The following is a 20,670-nucleotide window of genomic DNA, read 5'->3' on the forward strand; positions in this document are numbered from 1 at the left end:
TAGACTTTTCTTACTCAATCGCTAAACTAAAACTGCTTAACTGCTTTCATCAAGATCGCCATATTGGTAGCTAAAACCAAGAGACATTTCTCTCAACAATATTTGGCTCAACTTGTTTCATGTGATCTCTGTGGCAACATACTAACTGGTTTCTTTCCTTCTGAACTAGCCATTCCTCATTGTTTTCTGCAGAAGACAGCCAAGCTTGGACTTTGTTCATACCATATTTCTCCATGCTAGGACCTTCCAATGGCTTCCTATCTCATTCGAAGTCAAACTCAAGTCCTTAAAAATGGCCTACTAGGTCACATAGGACCTGGTGCTTTATTACTTCTCTGGCCTTATTTTCTATGATTCACTATCCCCAATATAATTTCACTCTAGGTATCTCTGCCTTTCCTCAAACATACCAGGTGAATTTCTACTTCAGAGAGCTGTTTGATTTGCATAAAATGTTCTCCCTAAGATATGTGTATGCTTTGTTGATAAACTTCCTTCGGGACTTTACTCAATTTTACTTCTCAGTGAGGTCTTCCCTTACCATCCTATCTAAAAATTACAACCCTCATCCTTACTTTATTTTTCTCTATAGTACTTATTACTGTCCAATATTATATAGTTTAATAATTCAAATTACTTGCTGATTGATTGTGTGTTTCTCCATGCTAGTGTAAATTCCATGAAGGGAGGAATTGTGTCTGTTTCGTTATGGCTGTACTCCTGAGAGTACACGAGTACAGCATTATCCAATACATAGCAGTTGCTGAATACGCATCCTTGTTCCCTAAAAGAATTATGCTTTCTTTCTCATTCATAATATTGTTTGTATTCTCTTTTCTCTTCTCTCTCTATACAACCGATTTTTTCAAAATTTTGCCTATTTTATTGGTCTTTTCAAAATTTATATCTACTTTAAAGTAAACCTTTCTACTTAGTATGCCTTTTTGTTTGCTTGTTTTCTTAGTTTCTTAAATTGAATGCCTAGTTTATTGATGACTTTTTTCTTTCAAATAATTTTTTCTCTAAAGAAACATCCCACATGGTTTTCTTAGCAGACCTTATTGTGTGGGTTTCTATATAATTCTCATTTTGATTATCCTCTATTGTTTAGAAGAGCCTGTTTGTTTTGTTTGTCTGTTGTGTATTGTTATTGTCATTGGTTGGTTGGTTGGTCAAGTGGTTTACATTTTCCAAATGAAGCGATTATTTTGGTGTCCCTTTTCATTGTTTGTTTCTAATTTATTACATAGTAATCAGATATTTTTGTACTTTTTTTCAGTTTTTCACAATTTTTGAGGTTATTTTTAAACTTTTTATGCTACGCTATCAATGAGATTTCTGTTACTATAGCATTCTCACTTAACACCACATCACTAGCCATCTTGTTGACTTCCATCACACTCTTTTTCCTGTTATCTTTCTTTGCCATAGTTTAAAGTAAATTAAAACAGAGGCTCAGGAAAAATTGGGGGAAAGACCAGATTAAATGTATTTGCCTCAGGATATTACGGGAAGAGGCGTTGGGGCTGCTTTCCTTTAAGCTTCTTAATCAGTTTGTGAAGAGAATAAAAAGACATAACATTTTACTGATCATGATAATAAATAAAAAATACTGATGCAAAAGAAATGTTCAAATAGAAAAATTCCGGCTTTCATAGTATAGTCATTTCAAAAAAAGAACACATATCCACAGGCCAATTGTGACTAAATTAAAGCCATTACTAGTGGGAACTTTTGTCTTTCTACAGCAAGAGAAAGACACATTTACCAGTGTACCATGAGGTGATTTTTAAAACAATGTAAAATAAATCGGGTCAATCAAGTGATATGTTTAATTTACTTTTAGTTGGTAAATTTAAACATGAATCTAAAATTTTAGTGCTATTATAGGTGAAAATTGTTTTTCATTCATATTTTTCTTAAGTGAAAAATTACTTCCATAATTTCTCAACAATTTACTTTTTTAATCTTCCAAAGCAAATATCCTATTTACTTGGTGAAACTCTGTGATAAACCAAGTTAACACAAATAATCTGTTGAAACTGCCTCAACATCAAGATAAATAATTCCATACATTTATTCCTTCCTCTTTTGGATGCTTTGCTGAAGATAAACAATAAAGATGCAGCTTAAAGTCTTATAGATAAAAAGTGACTTAAAATGTGTGTATATAACTCCAAATGCCCTCTGAATTGAATCTTCCTAAATTCTGAGTCACAGATCAATATTGTTCTGGGAATAAAAGAAGGACGAAGTATATGGGATTTCTTTTCAAATAAATGTATTCATTTTAAAGGACCTTATTAAATTTTGAATTGAATTGCCTCCTCATTTTTGGTGTGCAAATATTTATTTTGCTTTTACTATATGTTGATATGAGTTAAGCTTTTTAAAATTGCACTCACTTGTTTAAATAGAAATTGTCAATCTGCTGGATCTCCAGGTGTGCCCCACCCATAAAATCAAAATATATGGGAATCTGCGTCCTGTAGGTATGTCAAAGGCAAGGGATACTAATATTGACATAAAAGTTCTGTCGATCAGCTTCTCATTTACTGAGACACAGTGTTTATTCCATATAGAATTATAAACTTTCCTTGAATTAAAGGTCCATTGTAAGTCTTATGAACAGGTACACCTCTCCTGCTTTTCGTATTTGGAACGATGATGGTTAAACTTATAGGAAGAAAGAGAGCTATAGAGGAAACTTGTTTTCTAATACATTCTTCAAAACAGAAAATGGCTAACACCTCCTGCTGGGTAGAACAGAGCTTGCTGAATTCTAACTGGCAATTCACAAAAGAGCTTTCTGTAAATAGGAGCTTAACATTTAACTGCCAACATAAGAAATTTAGAGTAAATTGAATTTTCTATGGCCTCCCAGGTCCAGCAATGGAAATCAACAAGCTGAAGAAGTCACACTTAGCTGTTGCTAAGTTACAGTGAGTACTCTTTGTAATGCACGGGGATGTACATTAATTCCTAGGCCTGTCATTATGCACTATGATAATACAAAGAAAACCAAATAGATTTAAAATGATTCTTTTAAACCCATCAAATTAAACACATGCCATATCCTCTGGCTTCATTTTTTCCTTTTGTATTCAAGGTTTTTTTGTTGTTATTAAAAGTTAACACTAAGAGAAGGAAGGAAAATGTGACTGTACTGGAAGAAATATAGCACAAACTATGTTTCTGCCTATAAGGCAACAAAATACAAAGCATTTCTGAGAGAGAAATAAAATGTGCATACATACAATATAACTACAGAACATATCTTCAACATTTTCTTGCTGTTCAGAGACAGCACGGTGCCATTACTGAAGCTTGCTTAGAATGACATTTATTCTGAGACAGAAATTTACAATTTCTACGTGAAAACCAATAACTGTGGCGTAGCTATACTAAGTTCCCAAACTGAGAAAGAAAGAATTGTTTGTACATTATTGGGGAGTAGGTATTCCTTACAAATTCTGTTCACTCAGGCACAGTTGCTGGCATAAATGTTAGATCTTCCTAAGAAACCTAAAAGGACATTTCACTTATAACTTTTAAAAGACAACAAACTTAAAAAATTGATTAATCATTGTGTATGAATTATACTCTACATGCAATATATTAAACAATTTCCTTAAGTTATTTCTCTAGGTTATAGTATATATATATACATATACATATATATGTGTATATATATATATATATATTTTTCACATTTAATATTATATAACCATATCAGTAACATAAGTATAATTAATATGTAGATAAACTTGATATTAACTCACAATCCCTACTCATGGATGTCCACATCCTTTCGTTTTGTTTTGTTTTATTTGCTAATCTGCTGCTTCTCTCCCTGACATTCATTCTCCACAGCATTTCATACCTCTCCAAATTATATCTTAACTGTGTATTTTCTTACAGTCACTTATTCAATCAAGAAGTATGTGAATAATTACCAAGTACCAGGTCTGTGCTAGACACTAAGAAAACAATAGCAAGTAAGGTCAGATTGGGTTTCTGCCTTCTAAGAACTATGATATAAATACAAATATTAAATAAGTGATTATACAAATATAGGTTGGTGCAAAAGTAATTGTGGTTTAAATGGTTAAAAGTAATTGCAAAAATCGCAATAAAACTGTAATAAGTGCTATGGAGGACAGGTCCTGTGAAAACTACATACTAGAGAAGATTGAGCCCATCAGGGAAGTCCAGGAAGGCTAACTTAAGGAAGTAAGAACTGAGGTGAGACCTGTAGGACGACTTGGTACTCAACCAGGCACAGTAGTAGTAGAGATCTCCAATCAAAGGCATAAGGACACATGACATGATCAGGGAACAAAATTGTGGCTGATACAAGGAGTAAATAAAAAGCCTATATGAAATGAAGCTAACAAGGTAAAGACCAGTTCATATAATGCCTTGAGCAACATGTTAAGGAAATCCATGGTTATCCTACGAGCTCTGGGAAGTTTTTGAAATAGTGTAAGCTATGGTGGATAAGAGTTTGAAAAGGGCGAGGGGAGAGGAGAATGAATATGGACATACCACTTACAAAGATATTACCTCAGTCTGGTTTAGAAAGAATGACTGTGTGCACTAAGGTGGTGATAACAAGATCGAGGTAAATAGATGGATTTGGAAACATTTAGAAATTAACATTAATACATAATAGTGTGACACATAAGATATAGAACGTGGGAGATGGATGTGTTAAGAATTACTCCTATGGGGATGACCTTCACAGGTTTTAAAATAGAGTTCATTATTTTTTTAAAGCACAGTGAACAATTAGTGAGATCATATATATTAGGTCCTGAAAATGCAGTTATTTTAGGAAAAATTAATTAATTATTAAAACACAAGAATGAAAAATATAGAATGCATCCCATCCCAGATATCTCTACTTGCTTATTTAGTACTTTACCAAATTGTGTCTTGGGAGAAAATGCATTTATTTTCTTAATATACTAATTCTATTAAGAAAATAAACTGAAATTTTATTTTCCATGTTGTCCAGTGAATTTTGACATTTCCAAAAGGTCATGCATGCATTTTAAAGCAGACAAATGATATATTTTATGTATAATCTTCCTGTATCGATTTGACATAATTCATAAAACGGAAATTTGGAAAATATTGGAATTAGTCAAAGGAAAATAGCTTCACTTTTTTGGTAGACATATCCACATAACTTAGTAACGAAAGAATATTTTGCTTGAATGGTTAAATACAGTAGACAGCCAAAACAGAACAGGGTTTCAGGCAAAAGTAGCCATCCCTGACAGTTCAACTCCCCATAAATTTAAGGGGATGCTATCAGATTAAAATAAATATTTTGAATCATCAACCTTTGTCTAGGTGATACTAACTCTTCAGCAGGTAGATGAAATCAGATTTTCCAAGTAACACAGAAACAACACATAATTGCTACATCACTAACTACTATGCTTGAAAATAATCCAGTCATTTATTGCTTGTAAACTCAGCTTCATGATTAATTTTACCATTCCATCTAAATTTATGGCTGGAAAACTTTAAGGTCTGTTGGGGATAATTAGCAGTACTGCCCACTTGCTCTGGTATAGACTTTATTTATTAAGCATTTTAATTCTTTATTTAAGATAATATCATTTATCTCCTCCTGAACACATAAACACACTCACACACACCCTCTCCCCCCTTTATTATCAATCCTTCCTTTTATACTGCCTTAGAATTTCAGAAGTGGGGAAGAAGAGGTCCAAGGGTTGTATGTGGTACAGATAGTCCCTGTCATAATAGAACCTGAGTATTCCACTACAGATGCGATTTGGTCTTTAAGGCATTGACATGTAGAATTTCCTGGAGTGTTCAGGGAGTCGTGCAGGTGGGAAGAATGCCAGTTCAAAAACAACAGCAGCCTTTAAGAATACCTTTTCCCAATCACTGTTGTTGACATGCATTCATCAGCTTTTTTTTACACAACGAATAATAAGACTTCATCATTTATCTTCCTAACAAACATTTCCATTTTAAGTCTCTCATGTAGGAAGCCCAATGCTAGATGCAGCACATCAAAGCAGACAACTGGAATTCTAGAAAACAAGAAATGCCAGTATATCAGCTACTCTAATGCCATTTTTATTTGTTTAACCTCCTTCAAAATGTCAAGCTTGACTTGCCATTTCCATCAAATGCAACTCCAGACATTATACATTATCCACATTTAGTTTGTGTCCAGATATTTGTATTATTTAATTACAATATTTATAAATAAATACCTACTTTGGTGCTTCCATAATACTTTAATCTTCATTGTAATAGCAATGCTGTTTCAAAATATTGTGCACCATGACTCATAATGTAATATAGACACAGGCTCCTTTATTTGTGAGTGGTGATGAGGAGAACAATTTTTAGATATTTAAATACAACAGGTAATGTCAGAGAATGAGCCAACAGTTCTCATGTTCCTATAACTTCTAATTGACCAGTATTGATTCTTCATCATTGTGCTTTCACATTTTTGAAATTAAAGGTGTAAAACATTTTACGTATAAAGTTAATCACTTTATAATTCTACTTTCTACTTTCCTTCTTCAGAGGAAGTTATTATTATAAATTTGGTGTGTGTCTCTAGTGTGAGTTTGTGTGTGTGTGTGTGTGTGTATCTTTACAAACACATTGTTTGGAAAGTGCATTCCGTTATCACCATAAGTGACTTAAGTGACATATTATAGCTTTTCTTCACTAAGCATTGTTTTTATGACCTAACCATGATGATAAATGTAGATCTATCTAATTCATTGATCTAGATCATTCATTGTAATTGTATAGTATTTCTTTATAAGCATCTGACTACAATTTATATAACTCCTGAAAGTTGGAGTTTCTGATTTTTCATTATGATAAACAATTTGCAATAAATCGGTGTCCTTATGCACATATACTCAAGTTTCTCTAAAGTAAACAACTGCAAATGGAATCCCTTTCTTATGGGGTATATGCATTTTCATATTTAGTAGATATTATGGAACTTCAGGGAAAATTTAACTTGGTTTAGCTGTGAGAAAATTACAGGCTCTTCATGTGTATTGTCTTTGTTTATTCACGTTATCAAAACATCTATGGATCAGGATTTTAAAATTTATTATGTCAAGAACAGAAATGTAATAATTATGATTTGCCCATTTAATGAAGTACAGTAAATACCATTATGTTGTTTACAAGGCTCAAATATTTATAAATATGAAGCAAAAGTGAATAATACCTTCTTGACTCTTCAATTGCTAAAACAATAGGCCCTCTCTAGTAATTTCCTGATATAACCAAAATCTTATGCCATATTATTTTCTTAAATCATATATATTTTTAATTGAAAAGAGCCATAGAGATCAATAATTCATTTTAGCAATTAAATAAAATAAACTTCAGGCCAAACAAATTATCAGTACTTTTATACCTTACTTTTCTACATTTCTCGTGTATTGACAGGAGAAAAAACTAGTGTCTAAATGCTCACAGCCATATTGATGTATAGTACTTGTCACACCTCCCATTTGGTTTTATATACATCCATTCTACTGCTTCCAGTATTTGGAATACTCACCAAATTTAAAGTTATAAATATTTTTATTTTGTTGTTAAAATCAGGTAATAATTTACATTTAGAAAGTACGGTATTGCAGATGATAAAATTATTTACTTGTATACGCAGGTATTTAAATATAGATTTTATTTATCGCCATGAGTTTCACATTTACACTTGATTAAGACTAAGCCAACAATTAAAATAGGGTATCTTTGGCTCCTGATCCTGTCATTTTTTTGCTTTTCTCAGGTGGTATAGATTAGGCACTCATATAGTGTTTTCTCCTAATCTGTGCCTGTCATTTTCATGAATATCATTCTCACTCATTGAGGAATATGAGACTAACTCTTAATTTTGTACCACTGAACAATCCTATTGTAAGTGTCCTCAACATCATTTGCATAATTAGGTGGTTGAGTGTATTTGATCTATGCCCTCTTCCCTTTAATTTGGGACCATGCAGATTATATTGTTCATATCTAAATCAAAACTTATGCTACTTTGTTTTCCAGGCAGATTTAATTTTGTGTTCTTTGTTGCAATACTCATCACTTTAGTACTACGTGCTGATAATCACTTACAGTCAATACTGACTCCGTTACAATAGTGGATTTCCCAAAGCTCTGAAAGAAATCATTTACTTCCTCTTTGCAGTTAGTGGCTATGCAGCAGCCCTAGTGAAATCAATCTGTGTTCTGTAAATAAATTGTTAATAAACACACTCTCTTATTGGCATCATTCACGAGACCAGATAAATCCCCAGCCAATTATTTCACCATTCTAGGAATTGGGTAGTTGATTTGCAGTCAGATATATAGTCTGGATAGCCTATGTAGGTTCTCAGGGGGAAAGCTCCTTCAACTGCATACCTCTCACCCCATCATAGAAAAACCCCAGAGCAATCTGAAACTCTCTAGTTTATGCAAAATCAAAGAAAAAACTACAAGGTGCCAAATCTTCCTCCTGCTCCCTAAGAAATGTAGAATTCGTTGCCAATAAAACAGGCCCTTAAAAAAAAAAAGTAAGAAATAAAAGCAACTTGTGTAAACAGCGTACACAAATAGTGGCAATAGGAAGAAATTCCTCTTTCTCTCTTTCCCTTCCTCCTTCCCCTTCTTCTCCCTCTCCCTGCTTACTTCTAAGTCCACAGTAATAAGATGGAGAATCACATTCACCAGAATACCAAGGGGGTTACTCCCCCTGAGAGCAGTGCCAGACAACAGTCTAGAATACTAACTGAGATTGGGCAGGGATAGGATCAGAAGTTACAGTTAAGAGAACAGCTTAGTGCTGAATAAACTGTGTGCAAAGAAAAAGAAAGATGCAGGGAGAAATATGCAGCATGCAATGTAAAGTTTTTATTGGAAAGTGCCATGTACTTGGATATTGATGTGCTAGTTTTTTGCAGTATGTTCTAAAAAATTGTCTAAATTGTCTACCTGGTACTGATTCTTTTGAAATATTAGGCTTCTTGGCACATGCCTACCACATTCGTGTGTGTGTGTGTGTGTGTGTGTGTGTGTGTGTGTGTATGTGTGTGGTGATATTCCATTTGATCCCAAAAGAATAGCTATTCTTGGTTTAATGTGTGTGTGTGTGTTCATATACACTAGTCCAAGCTTAATTTCTTATTCAAAACTGTGGTAGCTTTACATATTAAAAATAATGGTAAATTCTCAATGTCGGGGAGGGTGAAAATCACCCAGTGTACATTTTGACATAATTGTGGGTTCTCATTTAAGTTCTAGAATATTTACTGTTTTAAATTTTGGGCTATATATTTAGAGGCATATAAGACCGTGATCTAGTTTTCATTTTACTATATGTAATGCTCCTCCTTAGTTCTTGTGATATTTACATTTATTTTCACTTTTGGATCTAAAGCATTCTTTTGGTACAGATTTTACTACCTTTTAAGTTTATTATTATGTACTTGCTTAAATAGGATTTTCTCCAACATTAGATAGCCTCTCTCTCTAGATGTTTAACGTATTTACTTTTCTTATATTCTTTATATTCGAAATACTTCTGTCATCTCATTTGGTGCTTAATGTATCTTTTTCTACCTTCCTCTATATAAATCAAATTTTTGTTATACAGAATTTTAATTTTTTATTAAAATTCACCCTGACTTAATTATCTCTACCATTTTCTTATGCTTATCAATATCTATGTGTTTCACTAAAATGCTAGGAAAACCTTAGCACATTCTCTATTTTGCTGGGTTCCCAAAACAAACCGCCACTGGTGGGATAATTAAAACTAGACTGAGAATGCATTTATTTAGCTCTCAGATTTAGATGATACTTTATTAAGCTATAAAATTCTTTCTGTAATTTTATTTTACTTTATGAATTTGAAAATATTTTCAGTAATCACCTTGCATCCAGCTAACCGCTGAAAAGTCTGAGATCAATATTGTTCTTTCATAGGTAATCGACATTTCTTTGTTTAGTTTTTGGAATTTATCTTTCCAAATTTTTCCATAATATTTTTTTCTTTTGTAATATGTTATTTTCATTTTATTCTTCTTATAATATTTTGAGACTAGATAAATTTTTAATTTAGACCCAATATATTTTTTAATTCAAGGGAATACTTCTTTCAATATTTTCTCCAGATTTTTATCTCCTTTGAGACGCCTGTTATAGACATATTGACATTTCTGTTTATCCTCTATATTTTGTATCTCTCATCTCACCTTTAAAAAATCTATGTCTTTTAGACATTTTCTAGGAGAGTGCTGGACTTTATTTTTCTGCTCCGTAAATTGTTTCAGTTCCAACCATTATATGCTTTATGCACATACATACATACACAATTACCTAACATGTACTGTATGCAATGGATTCTAATATGCACATATTTTCATCCATTTCTCTAAAATTGTTATACATCTAACAATTGATGGCATCTCTAATATCCCACTGCCAGGTAGTTGTCATTAAGTACTTGTTATTGCCTATACATGCACGGACTACATCATAGCTCTACATGACTGTGATTTTTTTTTCCTCTGCATTGTTACTACTGAACAATTTGGTGTTTAAATTCTTTGTAATTTTTCAAAAAATATTACACCATGATTTGACCTTAAAATGAAAATTTACTGTGTACACAGCAAGGAACAGGAACAGTGACAACAGAGTTAAGTTGAATATAGTGAAATTGATATTTATCTTTGAAGGAATGTACACAATTTCATAACGCTTGCAACACAGTAACCAAGTACTTTAAGAAAACTAAGAAAGGAAGGTGGCTTCCACTAAATAAAGTTGTTAAGTGTTATAACCGAGATATATACAAAAGTCTTATAGAGGACAGGTTGTATTAATCAGAATTCTACAAAGAAACTTAACCAAGTGGATCTATATATAGAAAGAGACAGAGATTTATTTTGAAGAATTGACTCATACAATTGTAGAGGGCAATTGCAGAAATCTACAGGGCAAGCTGGAGGACTGGAAATTCCAGCAAGAGTTGATGTTGCAGTTTTGAGGGGAAAGCTGGAAATTCAGTGGGAAGTCAGTGTTGCAATCTGGAAGCAGACATCCTACCTCTTCAAGGGACCTTGCTCTTTTAAGACTTTCAAATGATTGGATGAGGCTTACACAAATTATGGAAAGCAATCTGCTTTATTTGAAGTCAATTGATTTAAACCTTTATCACATCTAAAAATTACCTTCACAGCAATATCTAGACGGATAGTTGACCAGTCAACTGGGTACCATATCCTAGCTAAGTTGATACATAAAATTAACCATCACTCAGGCCAAGCAAGTTAACTGAAGGAAGGGCAAATCATTAAATCCCTAACACTGGTGTGACCAATTTGGAACTAAGTGTTAAACAGCACTTTTAAGAAACTTTCTGCAGACTTTGAACAGAGTTATTTAATTTTCTCATATATTTCAATGGTGGGGGAGTAACTATATGTTTAGTAAAATTTTTTAAATGGATAATAAACTCTTGATGTTCGAACATATGCCTTGTTGGATTCTAAAGAGATGAATATGTGGCCCTGGGTTATGTGGAATTTTTATCTAAATATGTACAAAAGAGATTTATCAGTAAGGATATAATAAAAACCCTAAAAGACATGTGCTATGGATCAATGCGCAACACTTTTTTTTTATGGAAAAAATACTGGTGCATTCTGCAATTAAAGACAGCTTGTTTTTTTAGCTTCTGGTTTCATCGTCATAATTCCAATATGATCATTGAATTCTAGGAACTTTTATTTCGAATTCCTGTTGTGTTGGCCCATCAATTTGTCTTCTTTTTCTATAAATGGTTCAGTTTTCTTTCTGAGATTTGCCAGCCACGTCAGCATTTATACCTGTAAAGAGAAATGGAAAATCTATATCTTAACTTGTACCCTCCAGGAAAAGGAATTTAGAGAGTTCCTTAGAGGAGAAGGAGAGACGGAGGTGGAGAATATGTCTCAGAGCAAATAGCCTTTGGGGTAGCAAACTGAGTTCAATCACTCACTGCCTCCCTCACACCTAAAAAGACAAGTAACCTTGCAGAAAACCTCCCAGAAACTTCCTACAGCTACTGATCTTTCCTAGAGCTCCCTCTGTCTATTTGAATTTACTTGCCAATTGATTGGAGTTTGAGTAGAGGTTGGATTGATGCAGAGGTAAGGCTCATATTCAGCTGTTGTGCACCATGACAAATATTCCAATTGGGAAAATGCTTCAAATAGTTGCTGCTCTGAACCTCCTAATTGTGCCGATGACTGAGAAAGCTCTCTACCATCCCGTAAGTAAAGAGATATTGGCAGCACAGAATGGATCTCCATGACCACCACTCCATACCACTTGTATGAGTCGGAGTCGGGTATAGCACGTTTCTTCATAGGTTACTATACAGATGTTGTGTGTTCTTCCTGGCTGATGACTATGTCTTAAAAATTACTAAATATTTGGATTATGTAAGTGGAGCAAACATTCAGGGCTATGCAGCAATTTATGCTTGTTATTGTAGGCTCCTTACCTCACGTGGCTGATGCTAGGATATTGCTGTTGTTTTCCTATCCCAGACTATAATGGAACCATTAAAAATCTTCCAAGATTAGTGGGAAAATAGAAAATGTCACAATGAGAAACTCTGCCCTCTTGATCTAAGCTTCAACATTAGTGCTCACTCAACTATTACCCTAGAACGCTGTTCACAGAGTGACCTAACCACCTTGAGTATCCCCAAGGATTTGTGCGAATACATAGCTTTGTGTTTGACTATGAGAAACACAGTCTCACGTCTGTGTTTTTTCTGTGCCCAGATTTGGTGGAGATCATCAACAGCGCGTGCTAATTCTGTCTTGTTCAGAACTAACTGCAATGGATTTTATGGAACTAAACTTTACCTCTGACTCCATATTATTTTCAAGCAATTATTTTCTTTATATTCCTAATTCTCCATTTATTTATTTATTTTTAATTTGTCTGCACTACATCTATTGCATTCTGCTGTTTGACTTTGTAGTATAAGTAATAGATAAATTGTTTTAAAATTGACATAAGAAATAAATAAAATGTTTTCATTAATCTCAGTCTCTTCCAAAATAATTCCATTTCTTTGTTTTTATAGACATTACAGATTGAGTGTTTGTTTGTTTTTTACCACATGTCACTTTTCTTATAATGGAGAACCCCAAGTTTATAGATGATTTACATTAAGTATGAAAATAAAACAACTTTACTTGCCATCTAAATAAGTCTATATCATCACAAAGTTTTGCTAATATTCTCATACGGACATGGGTCAATAATAAAATGAATACTAATAACCCAAGAGAAATATTAGACCAGTTTTTACGCACTTCTTTCAGATACAATGATGTTTGCTAGGAGAAATAAGAAGATGAGACAAAACATACTGCAGATTTTCAAACCTATCCATCTATATCACCACATTTGACATTTTCTAAATATTTTAAGAAGTGTGGTATATGAAGAAGGAAGTGTGATAGCAGTAACTCATCCCTCACTAACCTACTATCATCCTTGGATCTCAGTTGAGGCGAGATATTTACCCTCTTGATGGACTGGTAATGAGTATGTTAGGACTCATTTACTTGTTATGGTGATTGGCTGCTATTATCTCCACCTTCAGTTGCCTTTACAAGGGCAAATAATGAAGCATTTTTAGGTCTCCATGTGTGATTCAAAGCTGCAAGATGAAAAAACCAAAGAAGCTCTAACCCATGATACTGGGCTTATAAAATCAAATCTATTTTTGCTGATTATTTAACTTTCTTTATGGAGTTTATGTTGGTTAGAACAAGCATTCTGAAAAAAATGCTATTCTATTTTTTTTATCTCTAAAATGAAAATAATCATATTTTTAAAACTCCACTAAGAAATTGTATTTAATTCAACATAACTTCCCATAATTTTCTTTATTAAAGGATAAATGCCTTGAAACTGGGAACCAATAGAATCATCACTTTGATACTTGATAATTTCATATAGATATTACAGCTTCTGATTCCACAGGGATCAGGGTGAACCATAAAAACTGTTTCCAGTCCAGATCACTCTGCCAAACTCCTGAGTCCTAAATCTCACTTCAAACTAGATATATCCACCCGGATTTCCTCTAAAAGCTCAAAATTGACATTTCCAAAGCCAAAATGACCTTTCCCTCTCTGAACAACTTTTTGCCACCATAGTCTCAATTGGAAGCCCCATAGTTACTCATTCAAATAAGACAGAATGCTAACTGAAATTCTTGAACTTTGTTCTCCCTTTTTATTCAATTAATTACACATTCCTATTGATTTTATCACCTGGGAATATCTCAAGTATGTTATTTCTTCATTTTTTCTGCTATAATGCTAGTTTAGGACTTCCACAATAAAAACCCCATGCCTTTTACCCCTCTACCACTTTTGCACTCTCCAAACACTACCACAGCAATCTATTTTTTTTTAATATATTGGAGTGACAATTGTTAGTAAAATTACATAGATTTCCGGTGTACAATTCTGTATTACATCATCTATAAATCCCATTGTGTGTTCATCACCCAGAGTCAGTTCTCCTTCCACCACCATATATTTGATCCCCCTTAAATCTCCTACCCCCACCCTACTTACCCTCTGGTAACCACTAAACTATTGTCTTTATCTATCAGTTTTTATTTCTCATTTATTTGTCTTGTTCTTTTGTTGTTTTTGGTTTATATACCACATATCAGTGAAATCATATGGTCCTCTGCTTTTTCTGTCTGACTTATTTCGCTTAGCTTTATACTCTCAAGATCCATCCATGTTGTCACAAATGTTCCTATATCATCTTGTCTTACCTCCAAATAGTATTCCATTGTATGTATATACCACAACTTCTTTATCCATTTATCTATCGAAGGGCATTTTAGTTGTTTCCATGCCTTGGCCAACGTAAACAAAGCTGCAATGAACATTGGAGCACACGTGTCTTTATGTATAAATGTTTTCAGATTTTTTGGGTAGATACCCAGGAGAGGGATTGCTGGGTCATATGGTAATTCTATTCGTAATTTTTTGAGGAACTTCCACACTGCCTTCCATAATGGCTGCACCAGTCTGCATTCCCACCAACAGGGTATGAGGGTTCCTTTTTCTCCACAGCCTCTCCAACACTTGTTACTATTTGTCTTGTTCATGATAGCCATTCTGACTGGGGTGAGGTGATATCTCATTGTGGTTTTTATTTGCATTTCTCTGATGATTAGTGATGTTGAGCATTTTTTCATATGTCTATTTGCCATTTGTATGTCCTCTTTGGAGAAATGTCTCTTCAGGTCCCCTGCCCATTTTTCAATTGGGTTGTTTGTTTTTTTGTTGAGTTTCATGAGTTCCTTATATAGTTTGGATATTAGCCCCTTATCGGAGGCACTATTTGCAAAAATCTTCTCCCATTCTGTTGGTTGCCTCTTTATTTTGTCTATGGTTTCCTTTGCTGTTCAGAAGCATTTAAGTTTCATATAGTCCCATTCATTTATTTTAGCTTTTACTTCCATTGCCTTTGAAGTCAAATTCATAAAATGCTCTTTGAACCCAAGGTACATAAGTTTAATACCTGTGTTTTCTTCTATGCAGTTTATTGTGTCAGGTCTTATGCTTAAGTCTTTGATCCATTTTGAATTAATTTTGGTACATGGTGACAGATAGCAGTCCAGTTTCATTCTTTTGCATGTGGCTATCCATTTCTCCCAGCACCATTTATTGAAGAGGCACAGCAATCTATTTTTAATTCAAATCTCCTCCTTCAAGATTCCTCATTTTCTATTTAACAGTGCCCCTCCTACGCACACAACATTAATGTTGTTGGGATTGATGATTGGTGCTCATTAAAAAGCTAATACCTATGTGGAGATATATGTATTTGTAAAATTCCCAATATTAGATGTCCTTTATGAATAGTCATAATATATATTAGTTTATTACAATTTTTGGACGTTCTGCAATAAGGACACCTGTTTAAATTTGTATTCTCTAGCTTGGGAATTTGCTAAACACCTATGATTAGAGAATCCCCTTTTAAGATTTCCTATTAGCATCCTACCGAGAGGTACAGAAATATTTTGGAAATCTTTGGCCTGAATGATCAACAACTTACTTAATGCATTCAAGGCCTTCCAAGTTATGTTGCCTGCATATCTCTCCAGTACCATTCCTTGCCAGTGATTGCTTCAAGCAACATAGAAATAACAGCTGTTGCCCCCACTGGTGCTATTTTCAGTTTTTTGCTCTTTTGGGGGGTATCTCCCACTGCCTGGAATACCCTTTATTTTCTCTCTACCTCATCAACTCAGACTCAACATTAAAAAACAATTTCCTATCAAATTTCTTCCAGAAAAAAATTCTCGATTTATCGTTGGTAAGAAAGTTGCCTCCACATTGTTTTTCTATAATATCCAGTGCATATTTCTATCCTCATGCTTTTCACGTTGAATTATAATTATATTTCTATTTTCTAACATTTTTATTAGAAGTTGAGTTCCTTAAGAAAAGAAACAATCTTATTAACGTAATCCACAATAACTTATACAGTGTTGGATATAACGATTGCTGAATAAAAAGTTATTAATGAATGAGATAATTGTATATTTAAAGTCATGTAAGCAAGAAAAGAATCTGTTATGTACCAATTTATTATATGTCCATTGTGGAGCACATCTTCAACTGAGTTAAGTAGCTACTAACTGCAGAACCCAATGTTGGGCCTATAGGTCAGTTCTGATTACAGTTTGTAACATAGTAGTAGAGACAACATGTGAAAAGAGCCAATTTTAGTTCAAGAAAAAATCTAATGGGAGTAAAACTCCAATTGTTCTGAGTTCAATAAAGAAGTACATAATTTTCACTTGCTTCAGAGAAGTGATGTTTGAGTTGGGATTTACATAACAAGTAAATGTTCCATAAGCAGAGAAGATGTGCCCAACTGCAGAAATGCAGGAACAAAATCATGGAGGCGTGACAATGGATGATGTGTTTGAGGACGTCAGTTTGACTGAAGCTTAGAGTCCATAAAGAATGCACTGGGATAAGAGGCTGCAAAGTTTAGTTCAAAAAGCTCCCAAGTGATCTGACTGCCACTTTGAAGAGGTAATCATGGTTGGTACTTCATGGACTAGAATATGCCAGTTTAAAACAGTTTCTGGCTTTTCTTTCTCAGTATAAAAACAACTCACGGAGAAGACAGATGTTTTTTTCAATTTCTCAGTTTTAATTTCTAATAGTTTAGATAAATATCAATAACGTCCGCATGAACAAAGGCACTTTAGGTGTCCTTAATAATTTTTAAGAAGGTGAAGTCCTGAAACCAAAACACCGGAGAACCACTGTTGTAGAGCACCATCTCTTAGTGAATCCTGCATATTGTGCTCAGTCAGCCACTGCTAAACTTATTATGATGATCCTGTGCGTTTTTCACATGCACCATGTTTTCTCTTACCTAATACTCTTCCCTCTACCTAGAATGCCTCTCTGCCCTACCTTGTCCTCCTTTGCCAACCTCTTCCATGAAGCCTTTCCTAATTCTGCCCTCCCCAGGATGACTTCGATGTCCCTCCAGTCTCCCACTGCACTCAACACATGGCACAACAACTGTCTGTTCATGGTCTGACTTCCCCACAAGACTCTGTAATCTTGATAAGGGGTCCTGTGAGTATCATCCTTGTGATCCCAGTGCCTGACACAGTCTTGCTCACAGAAGAAGCACTCAATTAATCCTTGCTGAGCAACTGTTCTTAGGTTGTCACAATTAAAACAGTGTTCTTTTCATGACATGTAACATTATGCCTGATGCTATTATATTTGCTTATTTATATTCTTAAGATGAAATCTCTGGGTATTCCCCCCATTCAGATTTTTTTTGATATTTTATTTAATTTTGACATTCAATATTATTTTAAATTAATTTCAGGTTCACAGCACAGTGGCTAGAAAGCTGTTTAACCTACAACTAGTACCCACCTGGCACCATGCATAGCCACCACCATATTATTGACTATACTCCCTATGCTTTACTCCACATCCCAATGACTATTTTGTAACTACCAATTTGTATTTCTCAATCCCTTCACCTTTTTCACCCTGCCCTCAACCCCCTCCCATCTATACCCATCTGACATCATACCGATCATCACCATATTACTGACTATGCTCCTCCTTATGCTATATCCTACATTCCATGACTACTGTGTAACATCCAGTTTTCACTTCTTAATCCCTTCCCCTTTACCACCCACCCCCAAACTCCCTCCCATCTGGCAACCATCAATATGCTCTCTGCATATGAGTTCACTTCTGCTTTGTTTGTTTATTTTATTCTTTAGATTCCACTTATAAGTGAAATCATATGACATTTGAGAAGACAAATTTTTAAAAAGGCATTATATTTGCAAGAATACTCTGTAATAACTGTATTTTTGTATAATATATATATATTATATAATTTATGTAACTGTATATTTATACAAGTATTTACAAAAGAGAGAGAAAAAGGAAAAATTAAATTAACAAAACCAGGTGAATGTATCATCAAAGAGAAGACCAGCACTCTGACAAAAACTACATTTTAATTAAAATATTTGCTATCCTAAGGGATCAGTTTGAAGGAGGCCTGGAAAATGAAATTCTCATTACCAAAATGACATACCCAGAGATTTCAGAGAGATTAAACTTGAACAGGGAGTGCAAGGGGAGCAGGGTCTACTGAAGAGTTGAATTGAACATCTAAGAACTAAAACAGAAATTGCATATTTGAAACTCAGACTTGAAAAAAAAAGGTAAAAAGAAGAGCTTGCTCTTTGAAATATTGAGTGGCTTCGCTGCAGACAAGAAAGGAATAAAAGACATGAGTGAGTTTCCAGCCAAATTTAGGACTTAAGCTTGAAATTAGATTTCAAAGATCTTTTGGATTTAATTTGCACCTGCACGAGGGGAAACAGATGTGTGTTATTTGGAGAATGCTTTATAAAGGTGATATGTGCAAGTTGTCCCAAGGAGCAGGGAAGGAAATAAGAGTTAAAGTTATCAGCCAAAACTGTTTACAATGGAGCTGGAAAGTAGGCATGGACAGGTGACAACTCCAGGTAGCTCTCTGTAGCTTTTTCAGTAGTTTTTACTGTGCCCTCCACCCCCGTTAGTTTCAGTTAAAGATGTCAGAGAAGCCAGAGATGTCACAGAGAAGAAACTGAGAGATAACTGCATCCTAAAGGAACCTAGTAATTCTGTGTGAAATCTCACAGGGTAACATGAAAAATTTAAGTGGTTATCCAAATAAGTCAAGCAAATAAAAATATCTTCCCTTTACTCTCTTGGATTTCAGTAAGAAAGATTTAGGAAGAAGTCTAAGACCCATTTCTCTTGGCCCTTTTAGACAGTATGCAGTGAAAACATTTTATATTTTTAAAGACACTTAAAAAACTAATATATGTATGTTGATATTGTATTGTTATAAATGTGATTATATACTTTTAAAACCTGATATGAATCAGATTTTTAAAATTATGTCAACAAAGATGACATATTTAATATATTTATAAATATTTTTTACTGTTTTGCTTGCCAAGCAGCCATTGTTAATTCTCCTTGACAGGACTTAGAAAAAAATCTTTAAAACATAAACAACTATATTAAACAACTACATGTTATGGCTGAAGTAATTGAAGAGTATTTGGGGGAGGTATAGCAAAAAATGCCTAATGGGGAAAATTGCTAATTGCTCTAATTGTTTACCAGGGAATATGCTGTGATGGTCTTTTATGGAAGATTTGTGTTTCAACATTCCAGATCCCTTCCAGGCCTCAGACAAATGTTTACAAGGGTAAAATGGATCCCATTTTCAATGAGAAAAAAAAAAAACACAACAAAAACCAAAAAAAACCCAGTCAATTAAAAAAAAAACACCACCACTGTAGTATTCATTAAGCCATATGGAGTGGAATATATATAAATGTCTGTATCTCCAAAACCAAAAATACAGAATTTAACGATTTTATGCAGAAAAAAATTAGAGTTTACTTACATGTGTGACTTATAAATATTGAATATGTAACCATACACAGCAGAGAGAAGGCTTGAGAAATTCAAAGCTAAATAGTTTTTGTTTTCATTAAAAATGTATTGAACTGACATTATCAGAGAGTCTTGATGGAAAGATTTAAGCCTACTACTGCCACTTCCCATTGACAGGATCTGTATTACCCTTTGTTCCTTGTTCTCTAACTTTCTCTCGTTGCCATACAGTTGTACTGCGCAGATTTTATACCACATATGCCTCCAGTGCATCGCCCTTCAGACACTATTTCGATCTGTGTTCTGCTTGAGTAGATCTGCATCATCAGATGCCATCTTGTCAGATAGTCAGTGGAGATGCTGGTTTTATTGCCCATAACAAATAAAAGTTATCTCCACTCTTTAAAGCTTATCTGTGACTCTGAGACACCACAAGTTCAACAGCAATCAATGACAGGAGGCTATAGCACTAATAAGTAGATGAGACAATGAGATTGTAACCTTTTGTTTAAAAGATTTAGGACCTCTTTATAGTCATGGCAAGCCACTATGAATGCTTCATTGTCTTCCTTTAAGAGGACAGATA

This window comes from Rhinolophus hipposideros (assembly GCF_964194185.1).
Source record: "Rhinolophus hipposideros genome assembly, chromosome: 17".
NCBI classification, from domain to species: domain Eukaryota; kingdom Metazoa; phylum Chordata; class Mammalia; order Chiroptera; family Rhinolophidae; genus Rhinolophus; species Rhinolophus hipposideros.